The sequence below is a fragment of the Panthera uncia genome (genome assembly GCF_023721935.1).
Source record: "Panthera uncia isolate 11264 chromosome B3 unlocalized genomic scaffold, Puncia_PCG_1.0 HiC_scaffold_2, whole genome shotgun sequence".
NCBI classification, from domain to species: domain Eukaryota; kingdom Metazoa; phylum Chordata; class Mammalia; order Carnivora; family Felidae; genus Panthera; species Panthera uncia.
The window spans coordinates 2,758,716-2,782,440 of record NW_026057583.1 but is presented as its reverse complement, the minus strand read 5'-3'; the positions used below and the strand labels follow the sequence as shown (position 1 = coordinate 2,782,440).

Sequence of the window (23,725 nt, the reverse complement as noted above, 5' to 3'; positions counted from 1 at the left end):
AAGGGGAGGTGTACTTTTTTTTTGTGGGGGGGGCAATTATGAGAGTTTAGTTTGGGTGGAGATGATGAATTCCCATCTGTGGTGGGTCTTCCACAGGGTGGCCTCTCTAAGTAGAAATTCGGCTCTGGAGCTCAGCAGTCAAGGTAGAACCAGAGGTACAGATTTGGGAGCTGTCACCTCTGGATTCGGTCTCTCAAGGAGAGGACGGGTCAGGGAGATGACCCGTGCAGCTCTGGGTAAGAGTGACAGTTGAAGGGATGGAGAAGGAGCCAGTAGATGAGACAGAGAGGCCAGAAGAGAGGACACTGAGCGGGGCTTCTGCTCTTGGGCGGAGGCCTCGGAAAGCTTGGAGAAGGGTGGGGACCTACGCGTACCCCAACCACCACTGTGTGGGGAATGGTGTTAGGGCAGGGTGGATTCTAAGGGGAGCTCTAGCCCAGAGTAAAGCTCCAGTCCACTTAAGGCCTTTCACGGAGTGGGTATGTGGTGAGGAGTGGACCATCTGGCTGAAAATGCAGGAGAGCTTGTGGGCGAGTCAGGGTGGAAGGAAGCTTGACTTTGTGTGATAAACTGAGTGTGTTGGGAGCTGAGGGCAAAGAGGAGGAGGAGATTGAAGATACTAGAAAAAGCGAGAGCCGGTAAGGCTGGGGGCAGGAGGCAGCTAGAGCTGGAGCCTCAGGGGAGGAGTAAGCCTCCGGAGGGGCCCTGGAGGGTCGTCCCCTGAGACCAGGCGAAGGAGCAGGAATGGAGGCATCCTGAGGCCACGGCAGGAAGGGGAACAAGGGGCTGGGTGAATCTGGTTGGCTGGCTGTTCCTTCTCAGCCTGAGCTAACGAACTGAGCGGAGGACCGGGGTAGATCGGGAAGAGGTAAATGGTTTGGTGCATCTGGTCGTGGACGTCGGGGCCGGGAGTGAGCTGGAGGCACATCCACATTGGTGAGTAGCCTTGAGGGCTCAGTTGGGGGTCCCAAGAGCGTGAGTCGGTGAAGGCGCCAGTCACCACAGCTAGAAAACTCGCTAACACGCCCGGCGACCTGGGAGCGAGAGCAGAGGCAGGTGGTCCCAGCCCCAGACGGTGGGCGTTACAGAGACGGCCACCCTGCCTGGACTCCTAGCGCCGTGCCGTCCACAATGGGGGGATGCTGCGCGGGCGGAGGGGGTGCTGCTCTGTCCCCACCAGTCACCTTTCTGCCCTCGCTCCTCCGAGTAGCCATTGTTCTGTTGTAATAATTATTCCAGACCCTTTCTAAAAAATGCATTAAAATTCTTGCCAGCATGACCTCTTCGAGTAATGAGATCTGTAAGTTTATTAACCTCTGTGAGAAGTGGATTTCCTTGCTCCACGGGAGCAGATAATCTCTTGGAGGGACGAACATTAATGTGCTGACCTGGAGGGTGAGCTCGACGCCTGAGGGTTGGAGGAGGGTGGTGGCGGCTTCTCGGTGCCCACGCACCCCCCCCCCCAACCCCCTCCTGGCCTAGCAGGTGTCTCGTGGAAGATGGGCTGGTTGCTCCTGCACGTCAGTCTCTGCTCAGTCCCATTCAGGGAGTCTCACCATGGCCCAGAGCCGAGATGGTCAGAGAAACCGAGTCATAAAAATACCGTGTCGCTTTAGATGAGCCTCATTCTTTAAAAAAGGCTTTTTTTAATGTTTATTTATTTTTGAGAGAGAGAGACAGAGCAGGAGCCGGGGAGGGGCAGAGAGAGAGGGAGACCCAGAATCCAAAGCAGGCTCCAGGCTCTGAGCTGTCTGCATAGAGCCCGACGCGGGGCTCAAACTCACAGACTGTGAGATCATGACCTGAGCTGAAGTTGGACGCCCAACTGACTGAGCCGCCCAGGCGCCCCTTATTCTTTCAGAAGGGGAGAGGAGGAGATGGGAGCACAGAGTCTTGTGCAGACAGGAATATCTAGACTGCATGTTCTTTCACAGAGGACTGGGAATACACCAGAGCTGGCATGGGCGTTAGGATATCTGCCCTGTGACCATGTTGAAACACATGCTCTGTCATCCCGGTGTCAGCCTTCACCTGGGTACATGGATCGAACGGTTGACGTAAGCTCCTTGCAAGGCCTCCGGCTCGGTAGCAGTGATCTGTGACTTCTTCCTCCTTAGTTGGCATTTCAGGCCTGCTGTAACCTAGCCTGACCTGCCTGCCTTCTGGACACACTGAGGACTTGGCCCATGCCCCCCTGTGTCGTTAATCACACAAAACATGTCATTATAATGCAGAGTTATGTCAACATATTACCATGATCTGCGTCTCCCCTATCGTGGCCAACCAGACCGGCACAGTCCAATAGAAACATCAGTGCCACATACGGAATTTCTCATGTTCTAATGTCCGCATTAAAAAAAAAAGGCAAAAAGAGGGACACCTGGGTGGCTCAGTCGGTTAAGTATCTGACTCTTGATTTCGGCGCAGGTCATGATCCCAGGGTTGTGGGATTGAGCCCCACGTTGGTCTTTGCGGTGACAGCACGGAGCCTGCTTGGGATTCTCTCTCTCTCCTCTGCTCCTTTCCCACTCATGTGCTCTTTCTGTCTCTCAAATAAACTTGAAAAACAATAAAAAAAATAAAAAGCAAAAAGAAGGGCACCTGGGTGGCCCAGTCGGTTAAGTATCTGACTCTTGATTTCGGCTCAGGTCATGGTCCCAGGGTTTTGGGGTCGAGCCCCACATCAGGCTCTATGCTGAGTGTGGAGCCTCCTTAGGATTCTCTCTCTCCCTCTGCCCCTCTCCCCTGCTTGCACTCTCTTCCTCTTTCTCTCTGTCTCTCTCGAAGATAAAATGAAAACAGTAAACAAGCAAAAAGAAACAGGTGAAATAAGTTCAATGTGTTTTAAGCCAGTATACCCAAAACATCATCATTTCAACATGGAATCAATAATGAGTGAATGAGACATGGTTTCTCTCACCACGGAATTTACATTTTGGTGAAGGAGAAAGACTCCCGTTGTCTCCCCATTACCACAAAAACAAAAACAAAGCAAAAGACCAGTTGTAAATGGATTTGCAAACAAAATGACTGCAGGTTGTGCGAGGGAAAGCCGCAAGGGCTGAGACGGACTTGGGAGCGTGTGGCTCCAGACGCCTCCCCGAAGACGTGACATTTAAGCTGCTGCCTCGTGTGAAGAACAGGAACAGAGCATTCCAGGTAGAGGGGAGAGCAGGTGTACAGACAGAGTGGGCAGGAGCTGCCTGGAGTGTTTGAGAAATTGAAGTCAGTGAGATTGGAGGGTTTTACCAGGGAGGTGACCCACTCCTCAGCTTGTAAGAAGATCCCCCTGCGCTCTGTGGAGCCTGGACGGGCAGGGGGCGAGTGCGGAAGCAAGAGCTGGGGTTCCTGGGCTCCAGGTGACCGGTGACGGAGGCCACTGTCCGAGGTTAAGAAGGTGGCAGAGGAGAGGGGAAGGAACGGAAGCTTGGAGATGGGTTTGCCAGGACCTTCGGAGGGACTAGCTGGGGGGTAAGGGATGAGAGAGAGGGAGGAAATAAGGAGGACTCCTGTGGTTTCCGGGTTAAGCACCCAGTAGATGTGGGGAAGCCTGGAGGAGGAGCAGGTCAGGAGTGAGGCCGGGGGAGTCAAGGTCAAGGATCCACGTGTCCCGCTTGAGGTGGTGAGTGCAGCTGGGGAGAAGGCAGGTCACTACACGCCTGTGGGGCTCAGCAGACGTCAGGCTGGAGACGGGACAAGGTCATGGTGGAGGGAGGGTGGGCAGGGGAGGAGGGGGCTGGGGGCCGAGCCCAGAGCACCCCTTGTCTCCTCGCTGGTACTGGACGAGGAGCCGGCCAAGAAGTTGGGGGAGGAGCGTCTCGGGAGGAGGGCTTGGACCCCCCACGCTGCACTGCTGAGAGCTGCACTCTGAGCAGATGACAGTGGCACCTGCTGACGGCCCTGGCGTGAGCTGGGTCAGTGGTGAGGTGGGGCTGGGAGCCTCGCGCTGGGACAGCGAAGGAGGCTGGGAAGGGGGTTGGCTGTTAGGGGAGCAGAGAGTAGGACGATCTCATAAGAGGCTGCCGGTGAAGGAGAAGTGTATTTAAGGGGCGCCTGGGTGGCTCAGCCGGTTGAGTACCCGACTTCAGCTCAGGTCACGATCTCATGGTTTGTGATTCTGAGCCCCCAGTCAGGCCCTCCGCTGTCAGTGCAGAGCCCGCTTGGGATCCTCTGTCTCCTGATCTCTCTGCCCCTCCCCTGCCCATTCTCGTTCTTTCTCTTTCTCTCAAAAAAAGCAAGCGGACAAACAAAGCAAATGTATCTAAGGTAGGAGAGCCCCAGCACACGTGGATGCTGGCAGGGATGACAGGGGAGCCTCGGCCCTGAGAAGACGGCAGAGGTGGGGTTCAGCACCGGGGAAGGGCTGTGGCTTGGAGGGGCGAGGGAGGCGCCCTGCCACGGGAAGGAGGGGAGGGGGCCGCGGCAGGAGCAGATACAGGCAGGTGTGCATTTGGTGGAAGAAACCTGGGCTCTGGTGGTGCTCCTGGTTTCTCCAAGAAGCGTGGGGCGGGGTCATGTGCCGAGAGCCAGGGTGGAGGGCAGGGTGTGGGAACGCGGAGGAGGAGAAGGTGCGGGTTGTCTGGGAGTGGGCGGCGGGCCTGCTAGAGAGCCCCAAGCTTGTGCGCCATTGCTGACTGACAGTTTGAGGTCAGAGAACCGGAATTTACAGAGAGACGTGTCCGCCCAGTTTTGGGGATGCTGCCCAGTGGCCTGGGTGTGGGCCTGGGGGAGGTGGACGGCGGGGCGCGCCAGGCTGGGGCGGAGGGTGTTCACGCGGGACGGGTGGCAGGGACAGACCTCCCGGGCTGGGTAGGGGGCGTGGAGGGAGAGCGTGAGGCCAGGAGGTGGCTGGTGGAGAGCGAGCCGGGCAGTGGATTGGAGGAGTCTGTGGGGTGGGAGGTACCTCCGTGCTGGAAAGTCGCACTCGGAGGGGGCGTTCTCCCGGTGGCGGTGGCGAGGGGTCCCGCGGACGGCTGTGGGAGAGCGCCCTGAAGGGGCGAAGAGGGCCTTGCAGCGGAGGACAAGGAGCTGAGTCCGGGGCGTTGGGGGTCATCCACGTGTGTGGTGACAGTGACAGGAGGTGGGCAGAGGGAGAAGCTGGGCCCGGAGCTGAAGCCCCTGATCAGTGGCAGGAAGTGACGTGGAGGCTGGCGAGCTTGGCTGCAAGGCAGGTGGCGGGGATGGCCGGGCTCTGAGGCCATGGCGAGAGCCACGTGTGGGGGCCACCAGGACCCGAATCCTCTGCCTCCCCTGTATTCTCCTTACCTGCAAGGCAAGAGGCACAGAGCGGTGTGGGTGCGGGTGTGTGCGTGGCCGTGCGGCCTTCAGGGACTGGCCCGGTTTCGGGGAAGGCGGGAAGGTGCAGGGAACACCCCTGCGGCTGGGCTGCCGGTGCCTGCCGACCTCGGGACAGATTTCGGGGAGTCCCTGGAGAAGGGGGCGGTGCGGGGAGGAGCCTGGAGCCTGAGTGAGGCCGAGTGGCCGAGAAAGGGGGGAGTGCTCACGTCCTGGGTTGCGGTCGTGGGCACATCTCCCCGGGCCTGGGAGGGACTCCTGGCCTTCTAGTGGGAAGGTGAGCTCTGTGTTGAGTCCGCCCCGAAGATGCGTTCGTCCCAAACGCTGATCGACGCTTTGAAGACCTCAGTCAAGTGTGACACGGCAGGAATAAAGGAGATGATGGTCTGCTTTGCTCTGCAGCTGGATGCTGGGTTCTGGCACCGGAGTTCATCCCGGTTTAGACGTGTGCAAAGATGTCTTCAGGAGGAGCGGAGCAGGAGCGGTCTGGACACGTTCCGAGAGGGGGGTTCGAAGGAGGCTGTCTTTTGTTTTTTAAAGTTTGTTTATTTATTTTTGAGAGAGAGAGAGTGTGTGTGCGAGGGGAGTAGGGGAGGGGCAGAGAGAGAGGGAGAGAGAGAATCCCAAGTAGTCTCTGCGCTGTCAGCACAGAGCCCGGCGTGGGGCTCGAACTCATGAACTGAGATCACGACCTGAGCTGAAACCAAGAGTTGGATGCTTAACCGACTGAGCCGCCCAGGCGCCTGAAGGAGGGTGTCTTAAAGAGTGGTCTCTCCATGCAGCTCGGGGGTCCGTGAACACCCCTTCCCCAAACTCCATGGAGAATTCTACGTATGTGCTTTTCTGGGGAGGTATCCATCGTTTTTATCAGATTTTCAAAGGGGTCTTTGACCAAAAAGAGATGAGAGCCACTGTTGAAAAGACTTGGGGGTGCATTTAACTGGCGAGGGAGAACTGGGGCCGGAGAGTGAGGGTAGGGGGAGAGGAGAGCAGTTTCCATGCAGCCAGCCAGCCATCCTTTGGGGCTCGCTCTGTGTGGACTCAGCTGCCGGAACCTGGCTCAGTGAGAGGGAGGCATAGGGTTTGGCTCTGCGGGCATCTGGGGGAACCTGTGAGCACCTGTCACAGGTGGGGTACGCATCGGGCTGGCGACAGAAGCTGGGGGTCGGGGGCTGTGACTGGCAGAAACTCTGTCCAGATCTTCCGTTCTGATGAAGAATGGCTTGGGGTGTGACCGGGTTTTCTCCGTCCTCAGGGAGAGCATCTCATGGGCTGGGCTTTGCTGGGGAGACGAGGCCCCCGTGGGTGCTCAGGTGTGCAGCTCTGGGCTGCAGGGGCCCCCGGAAGCCTGCCTTTCTGGAGCCGTGAGAATTAAAGATCATTCTGGGGAGTGGGCCCTCCACCTGTTCGGGGGCCTCAGCTGGCTCCTCTGTGGTGTGGGAACTGTGTTCTCCGTGGTGTTGTCTGAGCTTACCCCCACGTCCCATTCAGGGTGGGGAGCCCCCCTCATGGGCCCCGTCACGCACCCACGTGGTCTGCGGCACTGGGTTCCCTTCCCCCGTGTGGCATCCTGTGGCACTCGTGGGCCTGGGTTGAGCACAGCTTTCTCCCCTAGCGGGCCCCGCGTGTCCCGAGGGACGGTTGGACTCCTGCCCTACTTTGGCACAGACAAGTGACTCCTGTGAGACAAAAGTGATGATTAATTGAGTTTGGCTTTGTCAGAGCTTCCTCTTTTTTTTGTTTTTATGTTTTGTTTTCTTCTTTCAATCTTTTTTTTTTCCCCCTAAAAGCAGGCATGCCTCACCAAGGATGGAATATTCTGGAAAACTGGAATTGGAATCCCACGAGTCTGATTGAAAGCCGTACCACTCACTTTAAGGAAGGGAGCTAAAAAAAGCCACTCCTTGGCTTCTCCCATGAATTTTAAATGTTCTGGAAGCTTTGCCCACAAAGGAAACAATGTCTCATTCCTTAAATAATTAAGTAGAGTATCCTGAGAATGGGGTGTCACCCAGGCCTGGTCACGCTGGAGCCTCTGGGGGCCCGTCCCTCAAGGGGAGAGCCTGGTGGGCGCCCCCGGAGGTTCTCCTCAGGAGAATCAGAAAATCGGTGCGGCTTCCGACAGCTGCCTTTCACGCATTCGGTGAAATTGGCACCACCCTGGCGATGTCCTGAAAGAGGATGACGGTGGCATGTGACGTGATGCCAGCTTTGCCCTGAGAGGCTCCGTCCATCCGTCGTTTGTGTCACGGTCTTATGTGTAGTTGGCCTTCTGTGTCCCCTCACTGCCACGTGACTGCCCACGAGAGAGGACAGTGGCCTCAGGCCAAGCCTGTATCCTCACAACCACTGTCGTACTGGCACTGGCTTCTGTGTGTACTTGGTAGAAATTTCTGGAAAACGTGTGTAGGGAAGAGAAGGCTACTCCTGGCAGAAAGCCTTCCCTCCAGGAGCAGCGGTGGGATCTCAGCACCGGCCGGCTATTCCCCCGCTGTCTGCCCCACTCTGTGATCACCCAGGATCTATGTCACCGAGGCCACAGAATGGCACGCTCCGGGCAGACATAGGGTCATGCCAGACGGTCATTATGGCATCTTTGTCTGTTTCCGTAGAAGAGCGAGTTCAGCCAGGGTGAGGGGAACTATCTTTATTGCGTATTTCCCTAAAGGTTTATGATTTATGGATGAGGAAACCGGGTTCAGAGAGGTTCCGTTGGTGAAGGGAAGACCGCTGGGCCAGATCTGGTGGGGCTGGTGACCAGGATGTGTGTCGTTCGACTTCTGAGGCTCATGCTCCGCGAAACTTCTGCAGTTTGGCCAGGAAGACGGCCTTTGTTTCAAAAGTTCAACTTATGGTGGGGCGCCTGGGTGGCTCGGTTGGTTAAGCATCTGACTTCGGCTCAGGTCATGATCTCGAGCCCTACATCGGTCTCTGTGCTGACTGCTCAGAGCCTGGAGCCTGCTTCACATTCTCTGTGTGTCTCTGTCTCTGCCCCTCCCCTGCTCACACTGTGTTTCTCTCTCAAAAATAAATAAACATTAAAAAAAAAAAAAAAAAGTACAACTTGTGCCCTAAACTTTGGTTTAGAAGGACGTGTCCCCAGGAAGTTCTGTCAGTACACCTGTATCTTTTTTTTAAGTTTATTTATTTATTTTGAGAGAGAAGGAGCAGGCATGGGGGAGGTGCAGAGAGAGAGAGGGAGAGAGAGAATCCCAAGCAGGCCCCTCGCTTTCAGCACAGAGCCCGATGTGGGGCTCGATCCCATGAACTGCGACATCATGACCTGAGCCAAAGTCAGGAGTTGAGTGCTTAACCGCCTGAGCCCCCCAGGAACCCCAGTCAGTACGCCTTTAAAAGGGAGGGTTCAAAGCAGGGATTTGCTCTGATGCACCCTCACAGCTGTTCACATATCTGTCTGAGTGTTCCACAGATTTCTTCTGCCCAGAATCTACTGAGCCGTCGTTTTTGTCTTTCCTTCCTCATCCTTGTGCCTCCCACTTTCTCCCTGGGTCCTTTTATTCTCAGATTTCAGTGGACATTCTCAGAAAGATTTAATTCTTTAGTGTCGTTGAAGTGAATGTTGTGATCACATCTACCAAGACGGGTTTCAGATCACGCGATAGGAATCTACATTCTGCATCTCCATTAAGTAAGTCCCTGTGGGCCTCCGTCTACATGCGATCAGTTCTGTGGGCCTCTGTCTACATGTGATCAGTTGTATCCGTATCAATCTCGACAGGAGCAGGGCTGTAAGTTCTGCAAAACCCACGTGCTCACCCTCTTCGTGGCAGCAAGTCAGGATCTCTCAGATTTGTCAGTGGTTCTTGCTGTACATGGTTGTCTGCTCTCTTTGCCTCAAAGATGCATGAGAGCCCTTCCTTCCTTCCTTCCTTCCTTCCTTCCTTCCTTCCTTCCTTCCCTCCTTCCTTCCTTCCTCCCTCCCTTCCTTCTTTCTTTCCTTCCTTCCCTCCTTCCCTCCTTCCTTCCTTCCCCCCTCCCCTCCCCCCCTCCCCCCCCCTCCCCCCCCCTCCTCTCCTCTCCCTCCCAAGTGCTCTAGCTGTGATGTTGTAGCTGGGACTCTCCCGCCTGTAATAGAAGGTTTTGCCCATGAGACCTAACTGGGAAAAGTGCCTCAGTGATGGGGTTTTCAGGCCTGGTTTTCCAATCAAATGGCACTTGGTCTCCATAGAAGTTGAGGGTTTCAAGCCCCTTCATCCTAGGTAAGGGGTCAGACTGAGTCTGAAGTAGTGAGATGTGCTGTTCTCCATGCATCTTCTAAAACTTGTTTGGTTTATTCATCTGTCCCTTTCCCTGGAGCCGGTCTCTCACCCACGAATGGTTAAACTAACCCGGTGAATGACGGGTGCAGCTTGAAGAGGAAGAGACAGGCTGGAAATTGACCTGATACCTAGATGGGACCTTGTTAAGTGTGGGTTGTTTTTTTTTTTTCCTAGAAGAAGTTCATGGTGAGGGTCTTCTAGGTAATTGGGTTTTAGAATGAAAATTTTCAAGTGATCTCTGGAGCTGTTCTTGGTAACTGATATCATCAGTTTCCCCTCGTCTGTAGGACCACATCTTTGCATGGCAGAGACAGAAACCACTGTATGTGCTCCTATCTCTGTGTCCAAGGGCTTCTGGTGTGTCCTGGGGTTTATCAGAGTCGACGGCTCAGTTTAGCTCGCCCGGGTCAAGGTGGCAGCCAGCGGGAGCGGAGCTGAGCTCCAGGTGGAGGTTACCTTGTAAACAGCAGTTAGCCCAGCAGTGAGTGCCTTACATCCTACCTGTGCTCCAGCATCCAGTCAGCTAAGTAACATTTACCGAGTACCGCCAAGAGTGACTAAGGTGGATTTGGCCCTGTCCTTGTAGGGAAAGTGGATGTTGAGTAATTACAAAACGGTTCATTGTAATTCATTAATTCAACAAGTATTGGTTTGGTGTCTGTATTTGCACTAAGAGCTGTTCACTTATTGAGGATATCGGTAGCCAGACAGACGAGGAACCCTGTCTTCATGAAGCTCATGTTTGAACGACACATACGATAAGTTAAAATAGAACAAATAGGGGCGCCTGGGTGGCTCCGTCGGTTGAGCGCCCAACTCTTGATTTCGGCTCAGGTCGCGATCTCACAGTTCGTGAGTTTGAGCCCCACATGCTTTGGATTCTCTTTCCCTCTCTTCTCTGTCCCTCCCCTGCTCATTTGCTCTTTCTCTCTCTCTCTCAAAATAAATAAACTTTAAGAAATGAGTAAAATATAACAAGTAAATTTTGTGGTGTAAGGGAGGAATACTTTTCCTCTCTTCCTTTTCAGATTCTTCGCTGGTCTAATAATTTAAATGGACATAAAACAGATTAAGAAGAGAAAATGTTAACTATGTACGGGAGCCCCAAAGATACGGGGCTCGAAGAAGTGACCAAAGCAGGCAGCCTTTTCACCTTTTAGACAAAGAACCAATAAACTTGGGCAGAATTGAGGAGACAGGTTTGAGCTTGGTGTGCTGGATGAGTGAAGAAGTAACAGTTTGGTTACACAGCCTTCGAGCCTTGGATTTCCTGTCTCTGGTGATAAGGATGCCCTCCGTCCTCCTGGTCCAGGAAGGACATCTTCACATGGGAGATTCACCTCCTGCTTTTAGGGAGACAGAGAAGACTCAGATTATCCTTCTTGAACCTGATGTTTCTAAAGTAACTTTAGGGGCACGTGGGTGGCTCAGTCGGTGGAGCATCCGACTTGTGATTTCGGCTGAGGTCATGATCTCACTGTTCGTGAGTTCAAGCCCCGCATCAGGGTCTGGGCTGACAGTGTGGAGCCTGCTTGGGATTCTCTCTCTCTCTCTCTCTCTCTCTCTCTCTGCCTGCCTCTCCTCCCCTAAAATAAATAAATAAACTTAAAAAAAAATAAAGTGACCTTAATTAAAAATAACAAGTATGCCAAAGTGTTGTATTTGGGGGTGGCAGGTGTTAAGTGCCTTGGGAAACCAGTGGGTAAAGATGACTGGAAGTATGATAGGCTGGGCTGGAGGGGGTGTCTGCTTGCAGAGGGAGAGGCAGGTAATGAAGATTCTGGATAGGCTGGAATTACAAATACTGGGCAGGTTATGACTGAGGGTTGCAGGGCTGAGGGGAGAGAAAAGGTGGGGGGAGGCTCATCTGTGTGTGTGTATTGAAATGACTGAGAAGGCTGGGTCATGTAAGACAGAGGGATGAGGCCTAGGAGCTAAAATCATGGAGAAGTGAGGGAGTGACACGGGGGTTGCTGATTGGCTGTGCTGAGGGGTGGTGGACTGGGAGGGGTAGGGGGTAGGGTGGACGGGGAGGGATAGGGTGGTAAGTGAGAAGGGGTAGGGTGGTGGCTGGGGCGGGGGAGGGGGTAGGGGCGGATAGGGAGGGGGAGAGGGTAGGGGGGTGGGTGGGGAGGGGTAGAGTGGTGGACTGGGAGGGGTAGTGGATGACAGCCGGAAGAGGAGAGATTGAAAGCGGGGGGGTTTTGGGGGGGGGGAAAAGGTGTCTGGAGGGGCAGCGAGGAAAACAGTGGTCCGGCCGGGTGCAGTGCTCAGAGGGGGAGTTACAGGGCCGGCAGTCGGGGTCTGGGGGCTGCTGTGATACAGTGTTTTATTATAAATATGTATTTGGTCGTCTTCCCATCCCAGGCACAGAGCTCCTAAAACCTTTGGAATTTCCCGGAGCTGAGAGCCAGAAAGGTGTCTTTTGTTATGTTAACGAGGTGGCTTTTGGAAAGGTCCTGAGGAAGGCAGCTGGGGGGGAGGGGGAGGGGGTGAGCCAGCCCTGTGGTGACGCGGTTGGAACTTTCAGTCCCCGCCCCCTTCGAGGAGTGGACCTGGCTGGAGTCTGCATCAGCTGGCAGTGGCCAGTGATGTCATCAACTATGCCCACATAATGAAGCCTCCATGAAACTCCAAAAGGGTGGCTGGGAGGGCTGCTGGGTTGGTGAACACATGGAGATTTGGGGATTGTGGTGCACCCAGAGGGCGTGGAGACTCTGCACCCTGTCCCCACAACGTGCCCCATGAGTCACTTCCATCTGGCTGTTCCTCAATGACATCCTTCCAGAACGAGCTGGTGATCTAGTGAGTACAAAGTTTCTCTGAGTTCTGTGAGCCGCTCTAGCAGATTGATGAGCCCAAGAAGGGGGTGTGGGAACCTCCTAGGTACAGCTGGTAAGTCAGGAGCACAGGTGACAGCCTGGACTTGCAGTTGGTGGCAGAAGTAGGAGCGAGGGGCCGGTCACGTGGGCTGAGCCCGTCCCCCGTGGGGTCTGAGACTGTCTGCAGGTAGACCGTGTCAGAACTGGGGTGGATTGTAGGACACCCAGCTGGTTGTCTCAGAGAACTGCTCAGTGGTGGTGGGGGGGGGGGGGGGGGAACCACACATTAGGCAGCATCTTAGCTTGCCCGAGGAAGTGCCATTTGAGAGGGTGGCAGGTGGGAAGGTGTGGTCCAGGGACAGTCAGGAGGGAGTAGGTACTTTCAGGGCCGCACTCAGAAGGAGGCCTGCCTCACGTTGGCGCCGGGGGTGGGGGTGGGGTGCATGGAGCTTGGGAGAAAAGGAGGTTTCCCAGGGTATTTGTTTAGTGCTGTGGGAAGAAGAGATCTGTTTTGGTATTTGGAGGCTGCAGAGAGACCCTGGGGGGCCCAAGGGAGGTTTTCTGTAGCCACCCAGGAGGCGGGCTGTATTGAAACGACAGGTGAGCCCCACCTTGCTGATCTGGGGGTTGGTTGATCAACATGGTCCAGACGGGCCTCAAAGGCACCTTTCGGGTCTGTGAGCCCTTGGTCAGGAACTGGAGCTCAGACAGAATTTTCTGGACTCTCTGCTGCCTACTGGGACTTGGGGAAGGGCTGTGGGGATGCTGCAGGAAGGCAGCCTATGTGAGAGACAGATAATGATGAGTCTCTTTGCTCAGGGACCTGCCGAGTTCCTCAAGAGCGTCTCAGCCTGACCGTGGTGATGGGGAGAGGGGAGAGTGGCCGGGCCATCTAGGGAGGGGGTCAGTGGAGCACGGGTGTGGGACATCACTGGGAACACGCAGAATAGACTGGCATGAAGGGTGCCTGAAGCCCTGTGTGTTGGGCTCAGGCAGTTTAGGTGACTGTCACTTAATGACTATGGCATTGGGCAGGTTACTGTATCGTGCCCCCCTTTCTGTTTTCCTCTGTAAAATGAGCAGTCAGATGCTGATTTCTCAAGGTTGGTGGGAAAATCAGGTGAGCTATGACGTCAGTGCCCAGCAGGATCAAGGCACACAGTGGGAGACGGCACCTGCTAAAGCCTCCGGAAGTACCTCCAGGAGGTTCTGCTGAGACGGGAGGGGAGGATCGAGGCATTGCTGTGTGACCATGGAAAGGTATTTCCACCTGAAAAAACACACAGAGGAGGGGAGCATGAATTTCACTCGAGATGTGAATGTGCACACAAACCCGCGCATCTGAGAATGCAAGCTTGATGCAGAGCACTTGGAGAAGATAAAAATGAAGTGGGGAGAAGTCTACACACAGCCATCTGGCCCTTTGGAGGAGACGGGCGACGTGTCCTTGGTGCAAGGGAACAGGCACGGGCTGTTCTGGGGCCAGACTCTGGGCCGCACACACAGGCCCCAGCTGGCTGGCACCTGCCGGCTGCCTCATTCTGCTAAAAGCCGAGCATCAGACCTTTTCTGAAAGAGCGAAGAAACCAGAGAAGACCCAGTTCTGTAGTCCCACATTGGGTGGGTTATAACCTGGAGCCCACACACAGCAACCAGAGCATTCCACAGAGTGACGGGGGACACGACATGCTTCTGTTAGGCATTTATTTCTGCCTGTTGCAGACCTACCGGGACTCTGGACATTTTCCTTCCAAACCTGAAGAAATAGGACGTATTTGCTGGGTGCTTGCTCCTGTCCTCTCTTGTTCTCTCTTTCTCTCTCTCTCCTCTGCTCTCTCTTCTTCTTTTTTTTTTTTAATGTTTATTTTTGAGAGAGAGAGAGAGAGGGGCAGAGAGAGAGAGACAGAATCCCAAGCAGGCTCCAGGCTCTGACCTATCAGCACAGAGCCCGATGCGGGGCTTGAACCCACAGACCACGAGATCATGACCTGAGCTGAAGTCAGACACTCAACCGACTGAGCCACCCAGGCGGCCCTCTCTCTCCTTTGTCGAGACACGTTTACTGCTGCCAGGTTCTGGCTGTGACACGGCACAGAAGATGTGGTCAGTGGCCATCGAGCCCACGCTGGCAGAGTTGTGCTTTCAGGCCAGGCAGGGCACATTGGAAGAGGTCACCTGTGCCGCACACTGGGGATTAGGGAGGAGGTTGCCGGTAGGGAAGCCCTATGCTGGGCCTCCAGCTGCCCTGTGCAGCCTGGAGCTGGGGCGGTCGATGCGTCTCAGGCCCACGTGTGTGCGCGTGCCTGGGAGGAGAGCGTTACCTGCCAGGTCTGCTGTAGAGAGAGTTTCCACTGCTGTCCAGCAAGGACCTGCCTTCCTACCCTGTGGAAGTGCCAGGATCCCGCCAGCTGGCAGCTCGTCCCCCGGGCCCTCTGCTACTTGAGTTCACTCAAAGCTCCTGGCTTCAACTTTGAGCTCTTCCTCTGTCAAGGCCCTGCGGGGCCTTTGGAAATGAAGACCGATCCCTGCTCAAGGGGGCTCCTCCCCCAGTCTGGGGGGTATGGCACACGACTAGGTCCCCCCCAAACGAGACAGAGTGGGAGGGTGCAGAGAGCTGGGCTCCGGGGAGAGAACGTGGTCTGGTGGTGGAACCAGGTGCTTCAGATGGAAGAGGGGACTGGTTTGCACTTTGTCTTGATGGATGAGAGGATTCTGACCGGTGGGGGGGTGGACACACACGAGAGGCATCGCCTGAAGGCACAGGGACTTCTGTCAAGCCTGGAGGTTGGGTACAGGGATCGACGGGGAGGAGACCACAAAGTCAGGTGGAGACAAAGGCTGGTGAGGATTCGAATTCCAGCTCCGGGGGCTGCCTTCAGAGCCTGTTGGTGAATAGCTGGACAGGGTGGACGCCTGTGGTTGGTTTGAATGGGATGCGGCCGACACGGCGTAGTACAAGGGGATCCGGCACAAAAACGGCTGCCTTCATTCGTGGGTCATTGTTTGAGGTCTACAAGGGCTGACTTTCCGTGGACCGCGGCCTCTCGCTCCTTCCGAGCCCACATATGCCTCGCGTTGTAAGGCACTGTGGGCGCAGACTATTTCTGTGCTCCTTCAAACGCCCGTGTTTATTTTTAAACTTGGGCCTTTGTGAAACAGGGATGTATCCTGCGGGCTTTGCTTTTGAGTAAAAAGGTTCTCTTGGACTGATGGAACCAGAAAAGATGTGCTGATTTAAAGCTGTCCGTTCTTTTCATTTAACGCCTCCACACATGCATCCGGCATTAGAGGGAAGGCCACCGAGGCACTTTAATGGTTTAAAAGAAAAAATCCTGGAAAGAGGAAGCTCGCGTGCCGTTTCCCGCTTCCTCCACATGCCCCGGCAGATCTGCGCCTTGAGCAGCGGAGCTCGGACAGGGAGGAGGTCGGACAAGGTGGGCTGTGAGTCTGAACCCTGCTGTACCGCCACCCACACCCCCCCCCCCCCCCCCAGCTCCCCCCAAGAGGAGTCAAGGACGAGGGGCTTAGAATAGAATGTCTGTTATCTCTTCAGCATATGCAAGTTGTAACTGAAAAATTAACACGAGAGTAACTCAGCGTCCAGGATGGGAGATTCAGCACACGCGCCTTCCCTCCGCCTTCCCTCCGCAGAACCCATTAAAATGATAATAAAACGATTACTAGCAGCATAATCCTACTGCAGGGAACTGCAGGGAATTAGCAGGAGCTGAGAGATGGCAGCACATTTCCGGATGATAGAAAGCAGGCAGGGGAATGGTAATGCCAACAGTGTGTCAGAGGAACCTGAGTACGGGGGCAGGGGCTGGGGGGGTTGGGGGGTGGACCGGGGGGCCAGTCCACCTTGAGGACTCCAGAGGGCCTCTTGACCAAGCCCACAGGTCCAGCCCAGGGCAGGAACGGGAAGTCGTGCTAAAAGCTGGAACTTTAATGCTTTTTTTTAAATGTTTATTCTTTGAAAGAGAGAGAGAGCGCAAGCAGGGGAGGTTCAGAGAGGGAGGGAGACACAGAATCCGAAGCAGGCTCCAGGCTCCGAGCTGTCAGCGTGGAGCCCGATGTGGGACTTGAACTCATGAACCCTGAGATCATGACCTGAGCTAAAGTCAGATGCTCAACGGACTGAGCCACCCAGGCAGCCCTGGAACTTTCCTTGGCACTCCTACAGACACTGTGTTTAGTAGGAGAGAATGAGCGTGCTTACTGGCAGAGTCCAGGCTGGGAGTGCGGGCTGGTTGGTGTTGTGGGAGTGAAGTCTGCGCTGGTCTGGCGTGGCTCTGGGGCAGGTGGATGGTGTTCCAAGCCCTGGTACTAGGGGTGACCAGCTGGGGCGAGCATGTGGAGTGCCAGAGCATCAAGGAGTCAGGAGTCAGGAAGAGCCAGCGAAATAAACTTCTCATCAGATAGAATGGAGGCAGGATACTAGTAAGGCTTTGAGCGAAAAGCATGTGTTAACGATTGAAAACAAAAATTTCATATCCAGTGTGGTTGACTGAAAAACGCCGCCCCCCCCGCCCCCCGCCCCCCGCCCCCGGTAGATACTCCATCCCAGTCTCTGCAGCCTGTAGATGTGACCACGTATGATAAAAGGGTCTTTGCGGATGGGATCAAAGTAGGGTCTTGAGATGGGGAATTATTTGGAGATGCTAAGCTGAGGGCTTTGAGCCTGGAGGAGGGTGGACATTGGTCCTTCCCCAGAGCCTCTGTGGGGAGCACGGCCCTCCTGGCATTGTAGTTGTAGCCCGGAGACATTGACTGTGGCCTTCTGGCCTCTTCACTGTGAGAAAATAGGGTCCTGTTGTTTAAAGCCACCAAGTTTGATTTGTTGCAGTGGCCCTAGGGAACTGACACACCTTGCCAAACCAGTCAGGTATAAAGGCAGTTACATTTAAAAAAAAAAAAATTTTAACATTTATTTATTTTTGAGACAGAGAGAGACAGAGCATGAGCGGGGGAGGGGCAGAGAGAGAGGGAGACACAGAATCGGAAGCAGGCTCCAGGCTCTGAGCCGTCAGCCCAGAGCCCGACGCGGGGCTCGAACTCACGGACCGCGAGATCGTGACCTGAGCTGAAGTCGGACGCTCAACCGACTGAGCCACCCAGGCGCCCCTTACATTTTTTTTTAGTTTATGTTTTGAGAGAGAGAGAAAGAGCATGAGCCGGGGAGGGGCAGAGAGAGAGGGAGACACAGAATCCAAGGGAGGCTACAGGCCCTGAGCTGTCAGCGCAGAGCCCGACGTGGGGCTCGAACTCACAAACCACGAGATCACAACCTGAGCCAAAGTCGGACGCTTAAACCACCTGAGCCACCCAGGTGCCCCATAAAGACAGTTACAGATGTGCAGGTCCTTAAGGTTGCTTCCCATTCATTTTGAGTGTCCACACCAGCAAAACAAGGGTGAAAACAACCCTGAAGGAGGCAGTGGGAGGCAGAGAGATTTGGTGGCTTCCAGGAGTCCAGAGAAAAGAACTCCCAGACAGACGGCTGTCAGCGGGCCTCCGCAGCACCTGGTGCAAGTTAGAACTGAGAGTCGTTGGTTCCAAGAATAATATCTTCAGGACAGACACTGAAATGGATTCCAGACGATGGACAGAACGCACAAGAAGCTGGAAGACAGTAGGGTTGTGGGGGATGGCCTATGTTTCTTTCTCTCAGTAGGAAAAAGAAGGCGACAGAAAACCCCACAAAAAAATAAAAACAGTCACCAGCATGTCTTATTCCAAATATGAGGCACACTAAGATATTGCCTGCTTTTATTAAAAAAATTTTTTTTTAAGTAAACTCTATGCCCAACATGGGCTTGAACTCACGACTCCAAGATCAAGAGTCGCATGCTCTACCCACTGAGCCAGCCAGGCGCCCCTATACCGCCTGTGTTTTGAATGGTTGGGAGAGCATGAACAAGCTTCTCTTTGACCTTGATTTTGGGAGCTTTTTTTCTTTGAGGAGCACTTGGCTGTTGACATTGGAACTGTACAGGAAGAAATATGAGCCTAGCACATTTCTTGGCTCTGCAGGGAACAATATTTGTATAGTCATAATGTTCTCTTTTTCAGGTGGTTACACCGTACTCTCGTGTTAATTTATTGACTTAACGCTTCCGGGTACTGGCCGTTCCATATAACTTCTGGTTGACCTTTTTGTAAATAAGGCTGGAATCTGAGGTCCACTCGACCCATGGAGCCTCTTTGCTGGAAGAGTTGGAGAACTGAATTGTTACCCTAGGAATGTATCATCATGCATGGGGAGGGCAGAGGCCTCCCGTGCAAGAGTGGTGGCCCAGTGCTGAAGGGAGGGTGGCTCCTTACTGTGCTGGGCACCAGGCCGGCCACCGAACGTGCCCGTGGGCCTTCTGATCCTGTATTGCCAAGAGCGGCCTGGTGCTTTCCGGAGCAGGGGCCTGTGGGCGGGAAGGAATGTTGGGGGGCGCTTGGGGGCTGTCTTGTGGGTCTGTGGGTCTGGTACAGATGGGAGAGACCTGAGCTTATTTATGTACTGACAGAAAGGATCCAGACACAGAAAGATGCTGTTCTCATCAAGTTTGGCGTTTCCCAGTCTTTTTTCACGTCACGGACACATGGCATGTATCTGAATGGCACACGGGTAAAAGGGCGAGACCAGTCATGGTCAGAAGTGACCCCCCGGGCATTGCAGTTGTCCCAGGCTCAGCTCTGCACCCGGAGGCTCGAGGAGATCTCCTTGTCAACAGGCTCTTTGCTCTCAGCCCAAGGGCAGGCGAAAGGCGCTCCTTTCTTCAGATACCTTCTACATACCTGCCGTGTGGCAGCTACTGGACGCACGTAGGCAGGTGTTTCGTGACCACCCGGAGATGGACGCCCTCGGGATTGTACGCTGTACGGTCATTTGCAAGCCGGCTCAGCGCAGCCGCAGCCCGTTTGAGGACACTGCTCGCAAGGAGGCTGAGGGCCCCGGCTGCGGGGTGCAGCAGGTCCCCGGGTCTCTGGCTTGCCGGTGGATCTGCTGGTGGGAGTCCCTGAACAGGGCTGCCAGGAGAGCGGCTGGCAGGAGAGATGCAGGCAGAGATCAGCCGAGGCACCTGGGCCGCAGGTACAGATGCCTCTCGATGCCCTGGAAGTGAGCCTGTGGAAACAGTCCCTGGAGAAGAACTGGGAAGGAGCAAGCCCCCTGCTATGAGGGGCCTGGTACTCGAGTAGTAAACGGAAACGAGGCTGGGGTGGGAGGGGAATCTGAGTGCCCCAACGAGATCGCGCTGCCCTACAGGCAGACACCTCTGGTGGCCACACCTGAGTCCCAGTACCCGTACCCTCGGGTGTCGGCTTTCTGTGCTCTGTGCTCGCCTGGAGTGGGCGCGGTGAGCGCGGTGGGGGAGGGTGGTACCGCATTCATGTCGTGTCCCCCAGGCCAACTGTTGGATCTTTGAAGGGCTCTACGAGCGCAGTGGAGTGGACGTGTGGGCGACGCGGGCTCCAACAGCCCTGCCAGCTCCCGGCCCCCTGGGTTTTCTTTGGGGATTCTCCACGATACCCGCAGGGAGGGTGGTGCACCTGTCCTGCAGGCTGGCTCCCTCCTGCAGAGCTTTGTCCTCAGCAGCTGTCCCAGGGCTGACCCCAGGGACCAGAAGAGGCCTGTTTTGGGGCCCCACCCCTGTCCTTTTGAACCAGACAGGCTGGTTTACACTTTTGCCCTTGACGATTGTGGGACATAACGGGTTTTGCCTTGCTGGACACGAGTGATAGAATTTCCACGTCGCATCAAAGCCAAAGAATGTAGTTTAGCAAATATTTTGGATCTGCCGCACGCGTGGGACTGCAGCAAAGCAAGGGCTGGTGGGGGGAGGTGCCCTGTTCCTGTGTATCCATGTGTCTGAGTAAGCTCCTGCGGCTCTAGAACAATGGGTTTATTTTTATTTTCTAGATTTTCTTCCAAGACATCTAGTGCTTCAGCCTTGTAGTTAAGTTCCGAAGGTGTCACTTTCTCCCGTGTGTGTGCACACACAAGGGCCTTGTTACTGCCCCCAAGGGACAGATCCACCCCACCCCTACTGCCCCTCCCCCTTCACCCACCCCACCCCTCCCCAGTCCCTTTCCCCTCTCCCTCCTCCTACCCCCACTGCCCCTCCCTCTTCCCCCTTCCCCCCCACTGTCCCTCCCCCCCACTGCCCCTCCCCTTCCCCACAACCCTTCCCCTAGTCCCCTCCCCCTCCCCCTCCCCTTCCATTCCCCTTTCCCCCCCCACCCCTCCTCCCCACTGCTTGCACCCCCTGGGTGCACCTTCAGTGTCCTTGGGCACAAAGGGAAGTGGCTGTCCAGCCATTCCCGCCCGGGGGCCTGGGAGAGCAGGGACAGGTGTCCCCACGTTTCATTATTTCCCCGAGACAAAGGGCAACTGTTCAGCCCTTCCCACCGCTGGAGCTGGTAACTAATGTACCTTGTCTTTGGCTGGAATCCTATCAATCCTTGAGGCCACCTTGGTGAAATCCTGCTGATTAGAAAGCTATTTGGCAGTTTTATGTGACTTTGATCAATAAGGATAAGAGAAAACAGATTTTTCTTTCATAAATACTGCCTGGAAGGCCAAAATCTTTCAATAGATGAGGTCCACGGGGAAGATACAAATAATAAATGAGTACTTCCTGGTCACGAGGTTGGAAACCAGTGAGTTAACTGTGAGGTAGAATCAAGCCCAAATAATAACGAAAAAATGAGGGCTCTGGCTTTTTCTAGAGCAGCCCATGGTTTGGGAGATACTCAGCCAAACACCTGGGGGCTCAGAGGGCACCATGGGGGCTCAGTTCCCTTGGTGCCAAATTCCCAACCAGCTTCTGTCATCTCTGTCCCCTTGCTATCTAAACTTCTTTAAAAACCACTTTGGGGGCGCCTGGGTGGCGCAGTCGGTTAAGCGTCCGGCTTCAGCCAGGTCACGATCTCGCGGTCCGTGAGTTCGAGCCCCGCGTCAGGCTCTGGGCTGATGGCTCGGAGCCTGGAGCCTGTTTCCTGTTTCCGATTCTGTGTCTCCCTCTCTCTCTGCCCCTCCCCCGTTCATGCTCTGTCTCTCTCTGTCCCAAAAATAAATAAAAAACGTTGAAAAAAAAATTAAAAAAAAAATAAAATAAAATAAAAACCACTTTGTTGGTGGGGCGCCTGGGTGGCTCAGTCTGTTAAGCGTCCGACTCTGGACTTCGTCTCAGGTCATGATCTCATGGTTTGTGAGTTCAAGCCCCAAGTTAGACTCTGTGTGGTGCAGAGCCTGTTTGGGATTCATTCATTCATTCATTCATTCTCTCTCTTCTCTGTCTCCCCCCTTCTCTCTCTGCCCCTCCCTGGGTCATGCTCCCTCCTCCGCCCCTGTAAATAAACTTAAACCAACCACTTCACTGAGGTATCATTGACCTGCAAGAAACTGTACATATTTAATGTATACAACTTAACGAGCCTGGAGATACATACACACCATGGAACTGTCACCACTATCTGTGCCATAAATATTTCCCTTCCTTCCAAAAACTTCTTCCTTCTTCATCATCATCATCCTTATTATTTGTGTGTGTGTGCGTGTGTGTGTGTGTGTGTGTGTGCACGCACACTAAGAAGTTACCGTAAGTCTACCCTCTTTGCAAATTTCCAAGGACGCAATGTCATGTTGTTAACCACAGGCACCGTGCTGTAGAAAGTTCTTGCCTGGCTCCATCTGTCAGCTGGTGCTGGGGCCCTGTCACACCTGTCTTATTTGGTCCACGTGGTTGTACATTTGACCTTTGGCTGGGGCAGCAAGAGACACCATTTCACATTGCGTGCAGTCAACAAACCTGTTCTCTGTCCTGCCAGAGAACACTCCAGATGCATGGCCACCGTGCCACAGTCTTTATCCTGCGCACACAGGTGCTCCAAACACGGACAGGTAGGAGCTCCCTGGATTCTGAGGCAGTGGCCATGACTTGTTTCCTGGGGGTATTCTTAGTGCCCAGCCCAGCCCTCTTATGTGGCTGCAGAGTAAATATTTGTTAAGTAAATATGTATTTATATTAGTATTCGTATTTGTAAGAATGGGAGCACAGTACGATGCTGTTTTGTGACCTTGTCTTTTCTCTCAATACTGTGTCCTTAACATCCACAGTCCTAGTATTGGCTAGCTTTTGTGGGAGTCCTGGAACCTATAAGGTTGTTGGGGTTTTTTCCTTAATTTTCTTTTCTTCCTTCCTTCCTTCCTTCCTTCCTTCCTTCCTTCCTTTCTCTTTCTTTCTTTCTTCCTTCCTTCCTTCCTTCCTTCCTTTCTTCCTTCCTTCCTTTCTTTCTTTCTCTTTCTTTCTTTCTTTCTTTCTTTCTCGTTGTTTGTTTTGTTTTCTCTGAAGTAAGAGATTTTGAGTGACATTCAAATCCTCCAAGGTCTAGATAGTTCTGTTCAGAAGGATCTGGGACTCTGCCACAGTTGATGGCCTCCTGATTTTGTAACTTCTGGGTGTAAATCATTGAACTGTGATGAAATAGAGAATGAATCATAATGGATAAAGAAAAAAGGAACATCTTTCCATCTTAGTAAGTAGGCACTTACGGCTTGTAAAGGTTGAATGGTATTTGTTGCATGGATATGTGGTTCTTTATTTAGCGAGTGCCTTGCTCTGGAGCCTGTGGATTATTTACGAGGTTTTTTGCATGTGTGTGTGTTTATTTTCATTTTCCATAGACAGCACTTCAGTGGCCGTCCTTTTGCCTGAGTATCTTTGCATACCCTCCTCCGTTGCCCCCGAGCAGATTCGTAGAAGCGAATGCTTGGCTTCTGGAGTGGACAGTTTTAAGGCTTGGGCTGCATGGTGATAAATTGCCTACCATCAAGTTATACGCAAAAGAGACAGATGCATTCCACTCTGACAGCCTGGATTTTTAACAAAATCTTTTATTATTTTTAAAATTTTTTAATAAGTTTATTATTTTTGAGAGAGCATGAGCACAAGCAGGGGAGGGGCAGAGAGAGAGAGAGAGAGAGAGGGAGACACAGAATTCAAAGCAGGCTCCAGGCTCTGAGCTGCCAGCACAGAGCCCGATGTGGGGCTCCTTAACCATTTTTAGGTGTGCAGTTTGGGGGCGTGACACACATTGATTTTGCTACATGACCGTCACTACTGCCCATCTCAGAACTTTGCAGCCCGTGATTGATTTTTTTTCCCTATCCTTTCTAATTTGTAGCTGAAAGGCTCTCGTTTTCGTTCACTGTGCCTCTTTGACCGAGAAGGTGTAACTTGTTACCACGTGCTGTGGACGCATGTCTCTTCGGGCCGTCTTCGGTCCTCATCCGTGGCTCCGTGGAGCCATTCGATGCCGTGGGCCATCCCGCCT

At 53.9% G+C, this 23,725-nt stretch overlaps 1 protein-coding gene across 2 annotated transcripts in view; it reads left to right on the top strand.

Moving 5' to 3' along the window:
* Positions 1 to 12,070: 12,070 nt before the first annotated feature.
* Positions 12,071 to 23,725, top strand: part of HOMER2 (homer scaffold protein 2) — a 69,669-nt gene continuing 58,014 nt past the window's right edge. Inside the window, exon 1 of one of the 2 annotated variants that reach the window (XM_049614310.1) lies at positions 12,071 to 12,380. The gene's annotated coding sequence lies outside the window, so the exon portion shown is untranslated. The remainder of the gene's footprint in view (positions 12,381 to 23,725) is intronic. The other variant, XM_049614311.1, reaches the window with a different exon arrangement.